Below are 21,022 nucleotides of genomic sequence, written 5' to 3' on the forward strand. Positions count from 1 at the left end.
GGGGTACACGAAATAAGTTAAAAAATAAATAGGTCAGAGTTTTTATTTGTGAGATGTTCTGTCGATCAAATTAGTTACTTGGTGATGTAATTCACAGTGCAGTTCTACTGGAGGTTGGTTTCCATTCAAGGATCTCAGGCATTTTCCAACCAACACGTCATACTTTTCGTGGCAGGAACACGGAGAGCAGATGGGAGCACGGGTCTGGTGCAAGGTCACACAGCAGGGCTGTGGGCACACCAGGCACAGGGCAAGGTGATGGTCTGCCAACACCCAGTCCTGTGATTTAAGGATGGTATTACCTTCTTTTTCCAGTCCTGCTGACAGCAGGACTTTGTTAGACAATTTTCTACTGAAAGCAGTATTTTACTCAGCTTAATAACCTCTGATTCTCATTAATATCCTTACATAAATAGAGAGAGAATGGCATCTTTGTGTCTGTACAACCACAATCCTATTTAGACTGAAATGTATCAGATTACTATAGGGTCAAAATGTGCACAGTTATCACAGATAAAAAGCACAGGTGTTTTCTTGGTGACTTAATATAAGAAGGAGAATTAGGGAAAGATTCTAAGGTTTGCTTTTATTAAAAAATACTAGAAAATAGCTAAAATTTTACATTATAAGCTGAAAATTGTACAGTGTGTAATACAAAATTTTGAAAGCCTGTGAAACTGATGCAGTAAACTATTTTCATTGTAATATGGAGAGAGGAAAAGCAACCAGCTGTATTCTTTTCCCTCCTAAGGCTCCAGCAGCAACTTTCCTGCTGGATATTTCAACACGGGAAAAACTGCCCGGGAAGGTTGCACCACCGAAACTTGGGAGGGAAGAAACAATCTTTTAGACAAACAGGACTACCACAAGCTTTCACCCAGCTGTATCAATTAGCAAACAGCAGTGTGGAAGAACCCCTTCATGAAGCAGCACTTGCATTTCATGCTCAAGTACATGAAACCTATCGTGATACCAAAGGTGTTGGAAGATCCTTACAAAGCATTTATGATCAAATCGATTTCTCTAAGTTAATTAACTTGACTAGGCTGAAAACAAAGCCAACACACAAATCATGCCAGAGAGGTAATATAGTTTGATTTTTAAATGAATGACAACAGATCAGCAATTTTTACTTACTCCTTTAACCTATGGATAACTGAATACAAACAAAATCTTTCTGTTATAAAACTCAAGTGGTAGAACACTGTAACAATGTTTCAAAAACATTCACCAACTCCTATACTGCTCAGGTCTGTTTTGAACATTTCCTTACTCATCTTTTAAAATAATGCATGCCTTGATCTTGGCACAACTATGAACTGTATAAACAGAAGGGCAGAAAACATTATTTTTTGAATTACAACTAAGTTTAAAATAAAAAATAATTAATTCGAATTTCTGAAAATCCAGTATTTTAAAGGTTTCAAGCTGCATGTAAAATAAAAATTCTTATTACTACTTGAAATAGAAAAAATAACTTAAATTCGATGTTGCTCTGATCAAGTCATTCTCCCTCCTTTTCTTTTTTTTAAATTTTTGTTTGTTTGTTTGTTTGGGTTGGTTGGGTTTTTTAAAATTTTCATTCTTAGTATAAGCCAGCATTGCCTCTAAATTCTCAAAGAACACATTTCCCTATGAGGTTACCACTGAGAAGGGAACACTATTTGAAAGACACCAGTAAGTTAAACCTGGGTCCTGCCCAATAAACACCTTTATTCCATCATTTCACAGTCTTGTAAGTCCGCACCAAGTCCACTGTGTTTCTCCGTTGTTACAAGCAGCCTCCTACCACTTGTTGCTTCACCTTCTGCTTGAGCTACTTACGCAGCATGTGAAAAGAAAAATGCATAAGGAGGTTAACTAGGACTAGACAAAAGGCTGCAGAGCTCAATCAAGGCAGGCATGGATCACTGTCTTCTCAATAACATCTCTGTCCCCCCTGCCCGCTGCCCGTCACCGCCGCACACACGCACGCGCCCAGCTTCGAGCCATAAATCTTACAAAGTCACTCAACTGACAGCCTAATAACATGAAAGAGGTATCTGCAAACAAGATGGTTTCAAACCACTGCTGGTGACCCTGAACAAATCAGGGCCCAGTTTCTTTTGCAGCCTGCGTTTCTCCCCTTCAATCACTTAACCGGGCAGATTGATGTGACACTGCAGAAATAAACTAAGCTCCCTCTCGCACACTCTCTCTCTCCCTGCCTCTCCTGCTTTCTGGTGTTCACTAATGATTGGATCTGTCTGCCCATATACAGCAAAAGTCCAGTGCTCAAAGTCCTTTGGGTGGCAGAAATGCAGCCTCCCAACAACATCAAAAAAAACCCCAATCGCCACCACAAAAAACCCCACATTTCTCGCTGCCTTTTGTGTTTTCATTTATTATTTAAGAATTTCTTCTTTTAGAAGAAATATAAAAAGCAAACATGAAAAATAATACAACCCATCTCTCCGTGAATAAAAAGGTCTAATACCTCGTGAAAACATGATTGCAAATTGCACCCTTTGGGAACATAACTGGAAAACTGCAATATTTGGCACAAAGTCAGAGATGGAACCATTTGTTTCAGTCTCTCTCAAGCACCTCTACCTTTCACTGCTCTTTAAAGCCACAGCAGTACCTGAACCCCTCCTACCTTTTAACAGGGATACAAGTAGAAAAGTTTGAAGGAATTTTAGAACACACACCCACACCCATGACCCCAAGTAATGAAGACACTTCAAATGATTTAGTGATGATGCTTTTTCATGGCAGAGAATAACTATCAATCCAGACATCCTAAATCTCGGGGTAATAACTTCTTTGAAGCAGGATAAAGGAAAATCAAACGAAGAGCAGATAAAAAGCCACCAAAACAACCAACTGGTGAGCCTCTATCTGTTATCCTGTACTTCAGGATTTCTTCAGGATACTATATAAAACCAAGAAAATAGCAAATAGAAATGTATGTATTCATTCATAAAAGCTATCTTTATACTCAAAAAATTTAAATATTTGCATTCTTAAAAATATATCTTTGTTTTTAGTCTTATATCTGAAAGCCTGATGTTTCAGCATTGGTATTGCTGAAGAGGTGGCACTGGGAAGAAATTCCCCCTAGCTAACAGATCTTCTCCAGCAGCAGATGACTGAGATGGCGCTCGTTGCTTCAACAAGGATCATACCCAATTGGAAATGCTGATTTATTATTTCCTACTGAAATTTCAGAAGAATAATATTGGTTATAAAGCTCATATAACACACTGAAATCCCTAAATCTTGTGTCTGAACTGTATGACATTTCCATTAAAAGATTTACTAAATTTAGAGCTGATGTGATTCCTATGCAACCCTCATGCCTGGAGAGATTTGCACTTCAGTATTCTGACTGGAATATTTGTACTGATAAATATTTTAGAACCAAGAATTTTCTCATCTCTTTCATTTTGCCCACTAAAACAGAAATGACAACACATCAATAGATTTCCATGAAAATTAGTCAAACTTACTCTGCTCCGTAAAGTGTTAACTTGACCCACTAATTTACAATTTAAGAGGTTTGTTTTTTTTTTTTCCCCTCATACTGCTTCAGCTGGGTCACACAGCTTCTTTCACATCTTTGCTTGCATACTATCAGCCTACCAGTTAGGGGAGACTGTGATATCTTTCCCATATTGTCCTGAAGTGTTTCTTTGCACTGCCTGGACATACACACACAGAGACACTCTCCCAAAATGCCCCAATGAAAACAAAGCCCAGGAGAAGGCTATCAAGAGGATGGGGAGGAACAAAAATAACAAAACTAAAGCCATTGCAACCAAAGCTGTGAGCAGAAGAAAGTTCTAGTAGCTTCCTGTATGCAAAAAAAAAAGGCAAAGGAAATAACTAAAGAACATATATTGTATATGCAGCCTGCTGAGAATGCTATTTTTCAAAGGTCCTCAGCCCAGGATGGCCTATTTGCTGCTTTGAACTTATTTAATAACATTAAGCAAGAACACTTAACTATCTAAAAGAAGGATCAGTGGCATAAATCAGACATCATTTCACATATTTCAGGATCAAAGCTGCAAGGCAACATGATTTGTGAGGACGTTTGAACAGCTCTAATATATCACAGTTCCTTTTGAAGGATACTTAGGCATATTAGTTGCCCAAATGATGATTTCTTTGCATGGTTGTGGCCAAAAAGAAAAGAAAATTGAAACTTTTCATTCAGGAATTGGTTTCGTCTATAACCTTGATTTATGTATAGCATCAAACAAAGCAGATGAAGAACACCGCGAATTTGAATTATCAAAATTAAAACCAGGAGAGTGAATTGATTTTTTTTTTTTCAAATGATCAAGGCTAATCGAAGTGACCAGCACAGAAATTGCATAATCAGTAGCCAATATGAGTTAATAGGAGCTATATAACCAATGTGCAGGATTACAATCATATTTCATTCAAACTTTTTAGAACTTGTCAGGATGAAGTATGGCCTACAGAACTGTTGGACTTAAAGATAAGAGTTAGTTGTAGTGTTCAGCTTTAGAGTGTTTTTTTTTTTTTTTGTACACAAAACTGCTTGCCATGGTGGATTGCCCAAGAAATGTCTCAGCTTAGAACTCTTAAAAGAAAGGTTGGACCAGATAATTTTTCAAGGTCCCTTCCAGATTGGGCTCTACTGTGATTCTCTAAAAAAATGGTAGTCATAAAACCACCCCTCACACTAACAGTTGAGATCAGAATCAAACTTCCCAAGCTTGTAGTTGCTGAAGATTTAGTTATAAATAGAGAATTTCAACTTATTCTAACACCTTTCCTCCTCCGCCCTGCAAGAATATGCTCATGAAAAAGGTCAACCTCTTCTTTGGGCAATTAGTCTAGAAAATACAAGTCAAACAGGCTGATGTGTATCAGTCTCTGGAGCTGAACACTTCTTACTGTTTTTCCCTAAAAATCCAAGATTATCTGTTGTTCTCTCATCATCTTTCTGCACTGGTCTTCAGGGTTTTAGAAAGAGCAAACTATCAGGTTTTTGGAAATTCAGGAATTCACAGCTGCTAGGCTACCACACAGGGTTTACACTGTCACCAAAGGTATCAGGCAAACTTATTACCAGTTGGCTCTGTCACCCTGAATCAGTCCACATGGTGAACATCTACTGTTCATAAGAACAGAGGCAAAAGCCATAGGGAGGGGAGAACAGTACTGAAAAAAACAGGCACCAGAGCAGCCTCAGAAATCCCCAATCTCTGGTGTGTGGAGGAAGGATTATCCTTCAGTCTGAAATTAAAGCAAGAAGAAGGAGGGAAGAAAACCAAAGGGAAATTAATATTTTCAGAAAATGTGTTTAATGTTCACAAGACATAATAGCATTTAATGCTTTATAAAAGTCTGTTTAGCCTGCAAGTTATTTAAATTAGCAAGTCTAGAGTCACAATTCTAATTCCCTGTGAAAAGGAATTCCATTTCTTTGTTAATAAGTAATCCCATATCCTTCTCCCAAGACATGAACATGTATACAACCTTACCATAAATAGCATCATTCAATAATTACAGCAAAGAGGAAGGTTAAGGAATACCTATTTTCCCCATGATCTCCATTCCATTAGCCTACAAACCCCACTACATTCAAACACACACCCAAATATACTTGCTAAAGAAAACTTAACAGTCTGAGGTTCAACATCATCAGTAAACTAATCATAAACTTCTGTAGGAAGCAAAGAGTAATCAAAGTTTCTCTATTGCTATTTTGAGAATATTCTTACAGTTCCTTGCTGTACATTTTTTTTTAATAACACTGAGGTTACATCTTTAAAACAATTATTGATAAGTTTGAGATCCAGTATGCACTGAAATCTAGGGAAAGACTACGAAGGAGGGATGTGTGACAAGAGGCCTTCCTCAGTCATAGGTTGTACTTTTGTGCTTAGTAGTACTTAATGGATTCTTGCAAAAACTTGTAATACTTGAAATACCTTGTAAGAAGGGGTACCACAGTTTAAGTATGCTCACCTAATAGCTCTGAGTGCCTCTGTAAACACAAAGAAATGGACTTCTAAGGGAAATTATATACATGGGGAAACCCAATCAATACGGTTAAAAAACCCCCAAAAATACACAGTTTTGGTATTTGTTTAGAGAACAGCTTTTGAAAAAGTTTCAATTCCATAAATGATGCAGGTTGAACTCTACCCTTTGCTGAGCATCATATCTGAAAAGGGCTTACTGTAGCATGGATCTCAGCTGCATGTTTAAAATACGCCTGACATATGGGGAAACTTTCCACAGATGAAATGATACTGAAAATAATGACTAAACACTGAGTCAGAAAAAAGAAACAAGAAGATATATGCATCCCCTCCATCCCTCCACTCAGCCTTCCTAAGCAAGATGATATGTAAAGAAAAGATAAATTGCACTGTTCCATAAATTAGAAGAATTACAGAAAGGTCAGATATCTAAAAAGAGAAATTATATGCTGAGAAAAAAATGAAAGATTGTATAGCTCTAGCAGAGCAGTTAATATTTTATGTTACAATAACTCAGAAATGTAGGAACCTTAACTATATCTGGAAACACAGCCCTTGGGATTCAAGTAAAACACTGAAAAACCTCATCAGTTTGGTTTTGTTTCTTTTTGAATAGGATCAGATTGGAGGACAGACTCTAACCCTCTGTTATCTAATACCCCAGGACATGAGCAGTCTCAGTTGGTGAGAATGCCGGGGAAGTACAATCCCTCTCAGAAAAACCATCTCTGTTTGAGAAATCAATTTAGCACATAGGTAATGCTAATTGTTATGAGTCAGGGCTCAGCAGAGAAAAAAGTAGCCAAATCAATCCTGAAAGCAGTAAAGCAATATGATGTTCCAAGAATGAAATGGTAGCACTATTGAAAGCAATGGTATTTTTGTATAGCTTCAAAAAGACATATTTTTTGACAGATTTTAAGAGGTATACATAGTAACTAAAAGGAAAGCAGAACAACTTCAGTATCTTAATATAATAACTTCAGCAAATTAATTTGTTAGTGCTAACAATACAAACCTGGAGAGGGAGTCAGGCAAACATACCAGAGAATGTCTGAATTTTTACAAATACAGAGAAGAATCAAAAAAATATCCTCAGATTATAAAAAAAAAAAAAATATATATATTTTGATCTCACCTTCAGGGGGCAGATGACTGCCCTTCCTGATGGTCAAGGCTGACCAGGCTGTGCCTGCACAGAGCCCTGAGAACCCCTCAGCTCCAGGCATCCATGGGAAGGTGGGCTCACCTTTTCAGTCAGCACATGCTGACTTTACCATGAGAACACTGCAGAACCAGAAGAGGATTTCTGACATCTGGAGCTAGGGGAGATGAGCAATGTGAGAAGGCAATTGGGGGCTGTTACAGGACAAACTGAGAATATAAAAAAAATTTGAACTGATAGTGTGGAAGAGCAAGAGTAAGACAAGGAGAGAGTGACACCATCCACTCAAAAGTGGAGACCAGAACCAGTTTAGCAAGAACAAAGGCACTAAGGCAGGACCACCATCAACAGTAGAGACAAGCTATGAACTGACTGGCGGAGATGGGTAAACAGAGAGAACCAGTTAGGAAGAAAATTGCCCTCCCTCTCGAGCACTGACAATTCCTCTCTCCAATCTGACGAGAGGGCAGCAACCCGTGGGCAGAGAGGGGAGAAAATCAGTGCAGCTGGATGTGAGGCTCTCCCAAGGACAACCACAAGGAGTTGATATGATGGGCAGGGTGACATTTCTGTTCTCTTCCCCACTACACACACACAAAAGGTTATTCAGGTTGCAAATTAAGAATCAAAAGAGAGAACTGCAGGCTTTAAGTTGACTGTGCAATCTTAACTCAGTTGTCTTGTGCATATGTATCATGGTCTATAAATACACCATGCCAGTCTTTCTTAAGTAAAATGTCACCCACAGGATAGATTCTGCTTGCTTAACAAACAGTCATTTCATATTTTGTTTATTTTCAGCATTTGTTGGAAAAGCCTGGCCTTATTTACTCTGTGTTACTCTCCCTCCTCGTTGATAAAGCAACTTCCCTTCAGCTTTTCTGAAGTCACCCATCAATAGAGTTCTTATCCTGTATCAAATACAGCAGTCTACAAACATGCTTACCCACAAGAGGATTAAATTAAGGTTGCACAAATTACTTTAATTATGCTTTCACCCCAGTCCCTTCCCCCAGTTTCTCAGTGCTTGGGCTTTTTGTCTTAATCATGCAATCAGCATTGGTTTTTGTGGTTGATACCTGAGTACCACTGGAATGCACTGAAGTCATGGCTTCCTTAGCTACTGTAAATTTTAGATGAAAGTTGCATTAAGATAAGAAACAGAAAGGACAAATAAAACCAGTAATTAGAAATGTAGATTTTATCCTTCCAATATGCACATGAATAACATTAGAATGAGTATCATGACTATTCAATGGTATAATACTCTTTGGAGCACATACATGTAAAGAAATGAAAAAGAAGCCCTGTGTTTGAGAGTTTAATGCTAGAAACAGATCAGACTTGCAAAGAATGGGAAGCAAAATGATGGAGAGGAAATTCAAGAAAAAAACCCACATGCTCTGAAATCCCCCAGAGCAGCTCACCAGCAGAACTGGGGGGCTCTGTAGTCCCAGACCAGCACCACCTCCCCCTGAATTGTGGGATGGAACCAGATTAATCTACAGGGCTTCCGTGGAAAACCAGGAATACAAATCAAGCCCTCCTTTATTTTAATGTATTAGCGGTACTAAAATTCACTTCCCGTTCTAATGTGCTGGTATTAAACTTATCATTTTATCATTAAGATTATTGTTTTCCCTACACATTTGCAATAGCATCCATCATGATAGCATTGGAGAGCTTTCAACATCTCCATTTCAGTTAAATGAATTGCATAAATTCTCCTATTTGTACAGAGGGCAAGAGGCACAGAGGATGAGAGGTTCTTAGCAGGGCTTCTGTAAAGTTAAAGATGCACAGATCTGTAGTGTTAAAGACGCAGAGACTTTGCCTAAATCTGATTCATTATCTTCAGTAATACCAAGCAGCAAGTATTAATGTAAAATCTTTGAAGAAAAATCTTTACCGGCAAAGAGGAGTATGTAACTTTGACTGCTTCTATGGATTTTAATTGATTTTTAATCTGCTGATGGTAGACTGTAAATAACCACTCAAAGCACACACAAGTGCAAGTCAATAGGAAGTTTTATTAGTTTGCTTTCACAGAGTTAGAGCAATGATGGAAGGACTCTGAAGCACGCAGAGGGCCCCAACCTGAATGGTTTCTCTTCTCCTCACGGGCTATTTGAACACTGCCTCCATAAGGGTCCAATTCAGCCAGAATTTACATTTGACTTCCGCACCACGGAAGCCTAGGATGGCTGCAAAGGAAGTGCTAACATTATTATTTTTTTTGTAGAATAGGGCCCTAATTCATTGGCAAGGCAGCCAGTAAAACCTCTTGTATACAGCACACCTTGTCTATTAATCATTTCACAGAGTCCCAGAAAAGGTTCTGAAACAAATAATCTTTTTTTACCTCTCCTGTAGCAAAAGGGAAGGAAAGGGTTGTGCATGTAAAAATTTGTCTCTCTCTTTTTTTTTTTTTCTTTTCATGCCTTTAAATGGTCTACTGTTTATATTTTTCATACAAGCACACTCTGCAAGTGTTCCCAACACCACAGTCACTTGGTTTTCTTCACATCGTGTTGCTGACCTTGAGCTTGCACTATCTGTGTACAGTGGAAGATTAGGACCCCTGAAATACTCTTCTCAGCTGGCACCTAAACCTTCTACTTTCCCCCCTAATTTCATTCTTCCATTTGAAAAGAGGTTGACTAATAAATCCAGTTTAAAAGACCTGAGCCAAGAAACACTTTGTTTTTAGTGAACCCAGGATACCAAAGCAGGAGAAGAAAATCATCTTCATAACCAGCCTGGGCAACACCTCTGCTCCTACCCCTCCTCCCCAGCGATGCACCCAATGATAAACAGCTCACAGCAACACATCTATGCAACATCCACACTCTTGATGTTTTGGAGAGATCCTGAGAACAGTTATCTCATGCTACACGCTTAAGTCCTACAGCTTGGCACTAGATATTTATGTGACTCACCCAGATGCAGAAAGTAAAAGAACAGTATGCAGCAGAATATACTGTCAGTTCCACCAACACCACAGGGACTTCGGAGATTGCTTCAGCATCCCACCTATAATTTAATCTGACTACCAAAGAAGTATTTGCATACTTTGAAAAAAACCCAAACAAACCCAGAAAAAAAAAAGCCAAACCACAACCAAAAACAATAGTTGATTTTCTTAGCTGACCTAAAAGTCTGTAAAGGAGGGTGGCACCACTGTCATCTGCTCATGTGAAAAAAATAAAATAAAATTAAAAAAGGGAAGCTCTTCACTTAAATTTTTACCTCACAGTAGCTTAGCAGAGATGAATAGAAAGAAATGGCCAAAAAAAAAAAATCATAAAAACTACAGACATATTAAGCACAGGAATTTTCTTTGAGACAACTTTAGCAGCTGTAAAATAAACTCATAAATTACTCACTTCAGCATCCATCCTATAAACAGTCAACTCTACCTGACACAAGGGCTCTGTGCATTATCAAATATGATGATTAACTGTGTGCAAAGATGGCTGAAATCACCCAGTATGACTTGTACCACTCACATCATCAGTGACTGAGTAAGTATCCACTTACACATCCCTTCTGGTGGTGGAAAATGACACATTTTATCAGGCATTACAAAGGCACAGAGCTCTTCAAGGCAAAAAGGGAATCCCATCATCACAAAAAAGGCACTAAATGGAAAACCAGAAGCTATTTAGATTAGAATATTACCCATTTTACCTTCTTTATCAAGTTAAATGTGTTACCGAACAACACAAAGACAGCATCTCGGTTTCATGCCTGATTTGAGAAGAAAATATTTAACATAAATAGTACTTATGAAGATATATCTGGTCCAAATTCCATGAGGGTATCGTGAGGGTCTTGGCATACTGCTAATGTGAACTGCAAAAAGAGACACCAGTGACATCCTCACATGCTTAGATGGTTTGCCCTGGGTACGTCCTGAGAACATCATCTTAGTTGGCCGCTGTTAATAGGCCTTACACACACAAAATTGAGCCCCAAGATCACTCACAGAAGTATTTACTTTAGTGATTATCTACATGCCACGACCAGTAAAAAGTGTTATTCCTGACCCATGAGTGGTCAGCACATATGCAAGAGAAGAACACGACATACGCTGCCAACTGAGATATTTCCCAGGGAAATGCTGATTACACCGAAGTCCTTCACAGTTTTAGTGATGGTGGCTGTTGCAGTGACCACCAGACAGCCTCCAAAACCCTCCCAGACAGCAAGTTCCTTGTCTGCATACAAGAAAGCCAAACTCTTGGGACAAAAGAACTTCCCAATGACATTCTGCATTATTTGACTGTCTCAGGTTTATTCTTTGGATGGATTCATATACATAAAGATTCACTCCCGCAAGACAATTATTCTTCTCTTACGTTTTGACTACAAAATAAATGGTTCAATCCACTAGGCACTGGCTCATAAAAAAAATTTGTTGAAATAATGAATTCAAATATACTAATAGGATACAGAGGTTCACCATTAATTGTTTAATCCATAGCTGCATAATACTGTACTGAATTATTTCCCCCCCTTTTACCCCTGCTAGGAACCGACACAAGTACAATAATTAAAATAAATTTCAACACAACCATTTGGAAAATTGCCAACATTTTCAAGAACTTATAATTTTCTTCCTCCCCACTTTCCCCAAGACAAAGTACAGTTTTGACATCTTGGTAAAAAAAACAGTTGCAAACTGTTACTTACAATTTAGGACAAAATCACTGTTTTAATCATGACCTTTCATCTGTCCTTGATTTGGAGCGAAAGGGTGGGGGAAATTGGCCACTTACTGAAATAATCCTACTGGGCTCTCGTCTCACTGATTGACAGCCTCATGTGGCTAAACACATTCACAATTATAAATAAAAACTACCCCTCTCAAAATGGCAGAACTTATCCTCCATCAAGCAAGATGTGCTTGGAGCAAGTATAGCTTTTAGTGGAGATGGTGAAAATGATCTTTGAAAGATGTGATAAATATCAACTCCTCTGTATTGCCCAGCTCCAACCATATTAGACAAAAGGACAGTCCCAATTATTATTTACATAAAGACCAGAACAGCTAAATACTGGTCATGTCATTATTACAAGAACAAAAAACATATTAATAAAAACTGCTATTAATAGTGTGATAATAATATATGCCAACAGGTTCTGTTCTATTTCAGAGTATACCTGAACATGGGCTATTTGAAAAGCACAGCTACACTATTACCTGGAGTGTCCTTACAGATATTTTCAAAGCCTGACAGATCACTTCATATTTGCTGTCCAAGGCTACAGAAACATTGCCTTGTTGGCATTTGTCTGAGTTGACAACGAACCTGTTGAGTGAGCTAAACCAGCAGAAAATGCTTCACGGTTTCCTAAAGTCGCTGTTCTGCCAGGTTAACCTTCTGGCTGGGCTTGCAGTGGGGCAGAAGGGGTCAGTGCCAGACGAAAGGGAGCTATGGGAGTGTGTGGGCAGAAGGCTGGCAGACCAGGGCTGCCCCCTTCTTCCAGCAGCCTCCAGCTGAAGGTGTGGGTAAGTGCATCACCAGACCACACACCAGAAGGGGATTCTGAGAGGCCTCACGCTCTGCCGCTCCTGAAACTTGCTGCAGTTTCTCTCATGCCTTGACTTCTCCAAGGGAAAAATAGGCACACTTACCTTCCTAAAGGGCTCCAAGACCACTGAAATGGCAAGTCAGTGTGCCAGTAAAGCCCATCTTGGAAGTTGCCAACCAGCTCCCTACAGAAGTTTGTACAGTGATGCCAAGAATATCACACCACTCTGCAAGAGGTGGAGAGGTGGGTGTATCACAGAGCAGAGCCACTAAGCTGTGAAGGTGACTTGTAAATCTAGGAAAGGGGGAAACAGAAAACTATTTCAGACTCCTTCCTACCTTTCTCTAGACACTTATTTCCAAAACCGAAATTCAAAAATCAGAGCAATTTGACAGAAAATGCTGTGCAGTGATCACACAAACCCCAGTCACTTTGTAGGGGGAAAGACCCACTCTCTTCACACTTTGGTGGACTCCTGTAACCACTTCTGCTACTGCACTGGAACCACACCCAGAGCACCAGGTAAAAGGACATGCAGGAGCTCCTCATGTGCGTGGGACCTCCTGAACTGTCACAGGCACTTCCAACAGGCTTTGCAAATCAATCACTGCATTAGTAACAACATTCCTACAAATACTTCTTTTCAGACAGCTGGTATAAGGTATGGGTTTTACTGCCTTGAGGCAGGCTCAGAAGTTTCACAAGCCTTCCGAGAAAAGGGTAGGGGTTTCCCCTCTCCCTCCCACCGGCACACCACCTTCCAAAAGCCAGGGAGGCACCAAGCCGAGCAATTTGGAACAGGACCCACGGCAGCAGATCGGCCTGGGCAGAAACAACGCTTGTCTGTCTAGGTAAGATCCCTGCCAGCCTTCCTGCTAAAATTAGAAAGTGGGCGACAGTACCTTGGCGCCTGTCACTTGCTGGAGACAAATCTTGAGCTCTTTCCGCAGCCAAGGGGTGGCATTTTGATTTCTGCCTGCCAGCTCCAAGTCGTGGTGGTACCTTGCTATCAGCTGGGCTCTCTGGTGGCAAAACCCCTGCCTGCCCTGCCCTGTGCCCCAGCACCATCCTTCTTCCCAAGCAGCAGAAAGGGGAGCAAATCGAGCAAGGGTCTTACCAGTTTGAAATAGCCAAAACTTTCTGGAGGGGGGACAGCAATTTTGACTTGATGGAGATTAAAACTCCAACCCTGGGTAGGTCAGGAAGTAAATTCAGTGCGAGTAGGCATACTCATAATTCACACAGTTATAGCAATATCACTTTTTAATCAAAAGATCCCAACCTCTTTCACATAGATCACAAACACTAAGAGTCACAATATTCCTGTGACGGAGCAGTGAATTATTGTGCCCACTTTTATTAAAAGTATTTAAGTTGATCTATTACCTATGTAGGTTACAGATATATCCTACTGTCACAATCTCAAACACATTGATCCTCACAAATCTTCTCTGAAGGAAGGGAAATGCTATTTTCTCCATTTTGGGTAATTGGAAACTCCAGTGCAGACAGACCACGGCCAGATGTAAATGATCTAAAAACCCACCTAATCCCTGGGCCTCCACTTTCAATTGGCTAGGCATTTCTAAAGGCCTAGAGACACCCAGTAAAAACCCTCTAGGTTAGGGATTAGGCAGAACCTAGGCCTAAATTTGGGTTGAAATGGTCTTAATGCGTTTGGCATCTTTCCTGTTTTAGCTTCTTGCAGCCAAAACACACCATGGGGCTCTCAGCTACAAAATGAGGCTGCAGCCAAGCTTCACAGGGGAGAGCCCCACACAGGCTCTGATGCACAATTGGGGCTTCAGTCTGTCAGCTCTCAAAGCAGCAGCCCTTCCCTTGTCCATACTGAAATATAAAATGTCAAAATATCCATCAGAGGAATATTAATAATAATAAAAACAAAAGAGTTTTCATTGAAACAAAAAGCCTGTACTTTCAGTCAAAGACCTGAGACAGAGATGTTACTTCTTCAAGAATAATTAAAAAAAAATTACTTTACTCCCTTAGTTGCTTCATCTTCCTCATAATAAACTATTTTGTGATCATTAGAGAGGTTTACACTGTAGAAATAATGCTGAGAGAAAGGAAACACAGAGGCTAAGCTTTTCATGTAATTTTGAAAGTGAAAAAACTCTTGGGTAAAAAAATAACACCTCTGCTTTTGCTAAGCTATATATGGGTTGAAGCACTTAGTGTTTGGCTGCATCTGCATACACATTATAAAAAGTTACCACAGTTTTATGCTTTTATTGACAAACCTCTTCAAAAGAGTTCTGTTTTCTGTCAATTGTGAAATGCAGCATGTTTACACAAAACAGAAAATAAGATGCTCTTCACCCTACTGTTTTAAGTCCACACTTTAGGAAACTATCATTAGATTGTTATTTTTCCTATAAAAGCTTGGAAAACAAAATGCTGCTCTCAGGAAATTATACAAAACCCATGGTTTTTTAAAAATATATATACAGATCTCATTTACCCTTATATTTGACACAAATGAAAATAAAACAGCATTTTAAGCTCCTGGAAATGACAATATCATGTTATCTAGATAAGTAACACAAAGCTATTATTGAAATTCTGATAGCATTTTCTTTACCGGTAAAGGAAAATTACCTGTAATGCATAGTTTAAATAATTACTTTTAAACAAAAGCTTCTTTTCTACAACACTTATTTATCTTCTGAGACCAGCTCAGCAGGGTTATGTATTTTAATAAAATTGCCTTCAGGCTGTTAATGGCGGGGTGTGTGTTAGCACAGGAAAAGGGATGGCTGCTTGACTCCTGTTCCTAATATTGGGAGTTGGTCCAGATTCTGAAGAGCCAGAACTCTGCTGTGCATTTGGGTATGTAGCAACACTTGGCCTTCCTCATGATAACTGGCAACAGCATTTCAGGATGATGGGTCAAAACTAGAAGGCTTGTAATTGTGCTTACAACAGCAGCAGCAACCAACCACCAAATCTGAAATTCTTCTACCAATGTTTCACTTGATTTCAAGCCTCCCAAAATGAAAATATTTAATAAGTTCTTGCTCAATTTTTCTCCATTCTATTTCCTGCTCAAGCTTGGAAATAATTTCCTGTGCCATATCAGGAAACTGTATAACAACTCTGAGCTACTGTGTGCTGAGTTTATGTGGCAGGTAACCAGCAAGTCATCCAGATAACTCTCTCGGAGATCTTTTTAACTCTCAGAGCCACAGTCAAAATGCACTTTGATCCACAAAGTGTAGGCTACTCTTGGAGAAGTTGTGGAGCAAACACCACCCCCACTTCATCCATGGCTGCAGCTACAAGCCCTGGGCTCAGCTCATACCTGCCCTGTGGGAACAGGGGGTCCAGCTCAGTTTGGTCTCTCCTTTCCATCACCACCAAGCCTTTCATGTGAAAAACATGCACGCCCACCTTCTCACATCCTTACATTAAAAGCAAGTTTATCTGCTTGATTAAGTCATTCTATGTTTATATATGCTTACTTATTCACATGGTTTAAGTCATCTGTTTAACATCTTTGTCTTTAAAGGGAATAAAACTCTAGAAATGAAAAGCTATGATTTTTTGACATAAGTAAACACCACAAATCTGCTTACACTTCAGAACTGAATTTGCTAAATGAGGTGGTCTCTTTCCTTTGTTGAACAGGTATCTGATTAGAAGCAGAAAAGGAGACAAAAACTTCCCAGAGTGTTGTAATTGATCATGATATTGGCCAAGAAGAGACAGCAGGATTTGTCCACTGCATTGACCATGTATTTTAGAGTAGCTTAACAGCTCCACAGAGCTGACATTTGCCAGAATATTAACTAACTTTTAAATGATGCTTAAAGAAAACCATGAAAAATGTTCACTAGTTGATTTTCACAGGTCCTGAGGCACCTACAGCACCTTCAGAAGGAGACTTACTAATCAACTAAGAAAAACAGCCCAGATGCACACTGCTTCCAGGGTAGCTGGACCAACATCTCCCAGTGGAAAGCAACATTATTAAACATACATTGAGAGCAGGACATACAGATAAAGCTCAACTTTTTTTTTTTCCTAAATAAAAAGTATTTCCCCTTTCAGAAAAAGTGAACAAGAAGTGAACACCCACACACAGCCTCAAAGCCAAAGAAAAACAAAGCTTTTCAGAAACCCTGCCCTCCAGCTGGCCCAGCTACACCAGAGCTAGTCAGATCCTACTGATCTAACCTACTGATTCCCTTACTCCCACTATTCAGTTTTCAGAAAAAAACCCATGCACCTAACACAAAGTGTACCCATGTGCAGGACACATATATATAAGCTCCAAACTTGTTCATAGCAATAAGGCAGAGGAATCACTTCTTCACATCTCTGGGGGCAAATTGGCTTATTAATTGCAGACAGTTTTTTGCCTGGAAAAAGTGTTTCTACAGAGTAAAATCATTACCAGAGAAAAAGTGACCAGTAGCATTCTGACCTAAACTAAGGAGGTGAAAAAAATCCAGCTAGGCACATATAAAATTTGCTCACAGAGGAAATCAGAAACAAGCATATAAGCCACTGGATTATAACTTCAAATCCCAAGCAGATTGAGCCAAGGCACTTCTAGTTTTACAACATCTCTCCAAGACTCCAGTGCCACCTTCTCACTCCCAATGTGGTCTCAGCTGCCCTAACAACACTGCTTTTAGGAAGAGGTCATGTTTGGTCAGTCTGCTGTTTGTTGGAGCCACGTGATTTTCACTGCTTATGATATATAGGTAAGAGATCGCCACCCATCCCAACTAATGTGATACCCAAACCCACACAGATTACTTTTGAAGAATCTAGTCTTGGTTGCACTGATTTATTTTTTCTTAAAGAGAGATACAAACTAATAGTTTCTGCTTGTCAGAACAGGAACATGAAAGGACATTTCATACATGTTTTCTGGTGGACTCAGCTTCTTTAGTTATTGTTTTCTGTTTGGTCCCATTTCCATGGGTATATGATCAGTCAGTGTATGTGCATGATTTTAACTTCTGTTGTCTGGCAATAGTCATCCACTGATTCTCAGTCACCTGAGCAACTGCTGGGTGCAAAATGAAGGGACAAGCAAAAACCTTATGCCAAGTCTCTCCCACATTATAAAATCATCCCAATTCCCTCTTAGGTGACAGTTCTTGCAGTTGAAATTCTCCATGACATAACAGTAAGCACCCTCACATATGAATGCTCCAATAAAGCACCATATTATGATTTGGACTTGCTCCTTTGATATAAAAATGATGCTCTTTATTCCTGGTGGGTCCAACAGGGGTACCCACTCACAAGCCGCTCTTGCAAACAAGCCTTAATCATGGATTTCTACAAAACCAGCACAAAACAACTGAAAACTAAAGCCATCCAAGCAAATAAAAGATTCAGATCTCAAAGTTCAGGATGACTCAGAAATGCATGCAAATATTGTGAGTTTGCAGATTACCAATTTAGCAGTTGGTTTCATTTTGAGACCTTTTTGGAGGGGAAGTAATACAGTAACAGCAATTTCTCCCAACCCACTTCCCATCGTTGCCACACAGACAGACTCAAATTGTCAGGTTGACCAAAACCATATCTGCAACAGAAGATGGGATTATAATGAGAATTTGCCCAAGAACTTTCATATTATTTACCAACCAGAAGTAAAATCTGAGGCAAGCATACAACCTCAGACAAACTCCTTTTCCTTATTTCATAGAGCTACACTCTGCAGCTTACAATGGGTGTACAAGTTGCAGGTCACATAGATTTAATAAGCTTTACCACATCTGTGTGGAAGAGGTTTCTGCAACTCTACTGATACTCAACTCTTTCTCATCAAAATTATATAGAGGGAGAAGTCATAAAAAAATCATGCTTTATTTGGAAAAAGGTTGAATAATTTACTTTTAATGACTTTAAGACAACTTATCCATAAAAAAATACCAACATTCCTCCTCTTTCAATCTCTGGCTGCTTTTCATTTTTATCAGGAAGACAAGTTCTGCCACATGGTTCAAATTTTTTTATACATTGATCTTTCTACTGTAACTTTTTCTTACTATAATGTTAAGTTAAACTGCAGGGATAAATGAGGATATCTCTCTCCGTAAGTGCATTTGTATATACATGAACATGCTGCATTTGACAGTTGCCTTCTCCACTTTTCCATGTCACTTTTTACCACTTCAACTGCAAACTCTTTGTAGTGGGAACCATATCTTTCTATTCTTACTTGCACTTACAGTTCAAATTTGATCAGAGTTTACAGCAACAATGTTTATATGCTAAGGAACTATAATAAGAAACCATTCACTATTGTGTGGAAGAGCACATCTATGAAAATCAAAAGCAGCATGTGAAAAAATAATTTATAAATAATATTTGAAAGTTTAATGTATCCTGATCAAAGGCAGTGGAAACAGAGGTTGAGTCTGAAGAATTATCTCCAGTCTGACATGCTTTAACTACCAGTTCCTAGCAGACAACTAAACTGTTATGAGAAAGCACAGAAACTGAGCTTTAATACTAAACATATGACCCAGCACACATAGGGAGACACCCTGATGCATTACACTGGTTTGCTTGGAGATGATGTAACTTCACAGCAAAAAAACAGATGCCAACGTATGGGTTTTAAAATTTCAGAAAACCAGGGAAGCACTAGCAAGTGGAAGAAAAACAACCAAAAACCCAAAACAACAAATCACAATCAAAATCAACAAACCAAACATCCAAACCCAGAAGATAAATTCTTCCAGACCAAACATTTCACTAATCGTGTTCATGTACAGGTTGTTGGAGGTCTATTAGTGACACACACTGAAAACACAAATATTTCATTCTCAGACTAAATGTTTTGCAACTAAAGCTATAAGTGCTAGGGACCAGATTATTTCAGATTAGAAAATTATTTATTCTCTTATCAGACTTCTTTTGATCTCTGAGTTTGTGTCACGCTTGCTCCATGTGCCTGCAAACTCTCAGTCACAGGGGGGTTGGTATTTATTTTTTCCATGTGATGTGTTGCTAGAAGCCCTCTCCAAAAAGCAGCACAAGGCTGCTATGGGAAGGGCTGTGCAGATGAGAGAGGGAGGCATCCGCTGCCCCACAGAGCTTATTATTCCAACGTTAGACAAAGCACGACAGGTGGACCCAGCAGGGAATTTCAAATAGGGCAATACTTATTTTAGTGCTATTTACATCTTCTGGATATCTGAATATTAAAATCTAAATGTATTCTCACGAATTTATAGGAGGGGGGGAGGAAAATCAAGGATTCTTGCTACAGCGTGCCACAGAGAAAACGCAGAGAAGCAGAAATACATCAGTCCCTCCCTGTTTGAGTAAGCTCTGTCTTTTAAAACAGTCATAGGGCCAAGTACTGCAGTCTCACCCAGGCACATCTCATGTATCAATAGCTCTGCCTCAGTAAGAATCCAGGAAAGACTGCAGAACAATTTATATAATTGACTGGATCAGTAGCTACACCTGTTATTAAGATTACTTGACACAAGCGATTAAACAACTACCTGCAGTTGTTCATACCCCGCCAATATTTTGCCATTTCGGCTGATTTATCTATGATGCATGACTGCCTCAGGCTGAGTGTTTTGGAAATGGTACAGCTTCTTCTAAGAACAAGGTTATGGAATATTACACTTAAAATCCTTCGAGCTTCTCCTCTGAAAAACACTCTGGTGCTTCAAGCTTTGGAGGAAGGTTTGAAATCTGGCAGCCTGGCTGTGCCTTTTGTTCCCAAGAATAGCCTTTTGTCCTCAAATGTGCCTCAAGTAAACCCTGAGGAACTGTCTTTGCAAACTGCAGTTCTCCAATGATGAGTGCTTGGCTTTCCAGTGTTGTCACTCTGCTTTCAGCACAGTTTTTATATGAAAGCAAGTGTTGCATTTTGCTTACACTCTATCCCTCCTTCACCCCATTTAAAACCATGTAGAAAAGGAAATGAGAGTAAAGTAATCAAACAAGTCCTCAAAGAAGAAAACACACTGAAGTTACAGATATCACGCAAGTACCTTATTAAAACATCTCTTGAAGTAAGGCAAACACCAGCCCAGGTGTCCACAAGGCACAGCTGTCACCCTTGAACTGAGCAACTTTGTCCACGTAGCTCACATGCGGTACCACCTCTTATACCAGATCATTATTTCCCAGCCTTTATTCCATTTCTCCTCAAGCCACCCTCCTGCAGCAGAGGAGCAGTTCTGCCCCTGTCACAGGTGAGGAACCAGAAAAGCAAAGCATTTGCTTGCAGTTGCCCAGAAAGGCTGTGAAGGTACAAGGAACTCAACTTGACTGTGCAGGTCCTGGGCCAGCCTCGTCCCCC

The 21,022-nt window shown here is 39.4% G+C and overlaps 1 protein-coding gene across 7 annotated transcripts in view; it reads right to left on the minus strand.

Moving 5' to 3' along the window:
* The window catches only part of SOX5 (SRY-box transcription factor 5), a 638,539-nt gene that overhangs the window by 428,882 nt on the left and 188,635 nt on the right, over nucleotides 1–21,022 (minus strand). The gene's annotated exons all lie outside the window — the stretch shown is intronic.

This window comes from Myiozetetes cayanensis, unplaced genomic scaffold (assembly GCF_022539395.1).
Source record: "Myiozetetes cayanensis isolate MyiCay16 unplaced genomic scaffold, myiCay2020 scf3, whole genome shotgun sequence".
Taxonomy (NCBI): Eukaryota; Metazoa; Chordata; class Aves; order Passeriformes; family Tyrannidae; genus Myiozetetes; species Myiozetetes cayanensis.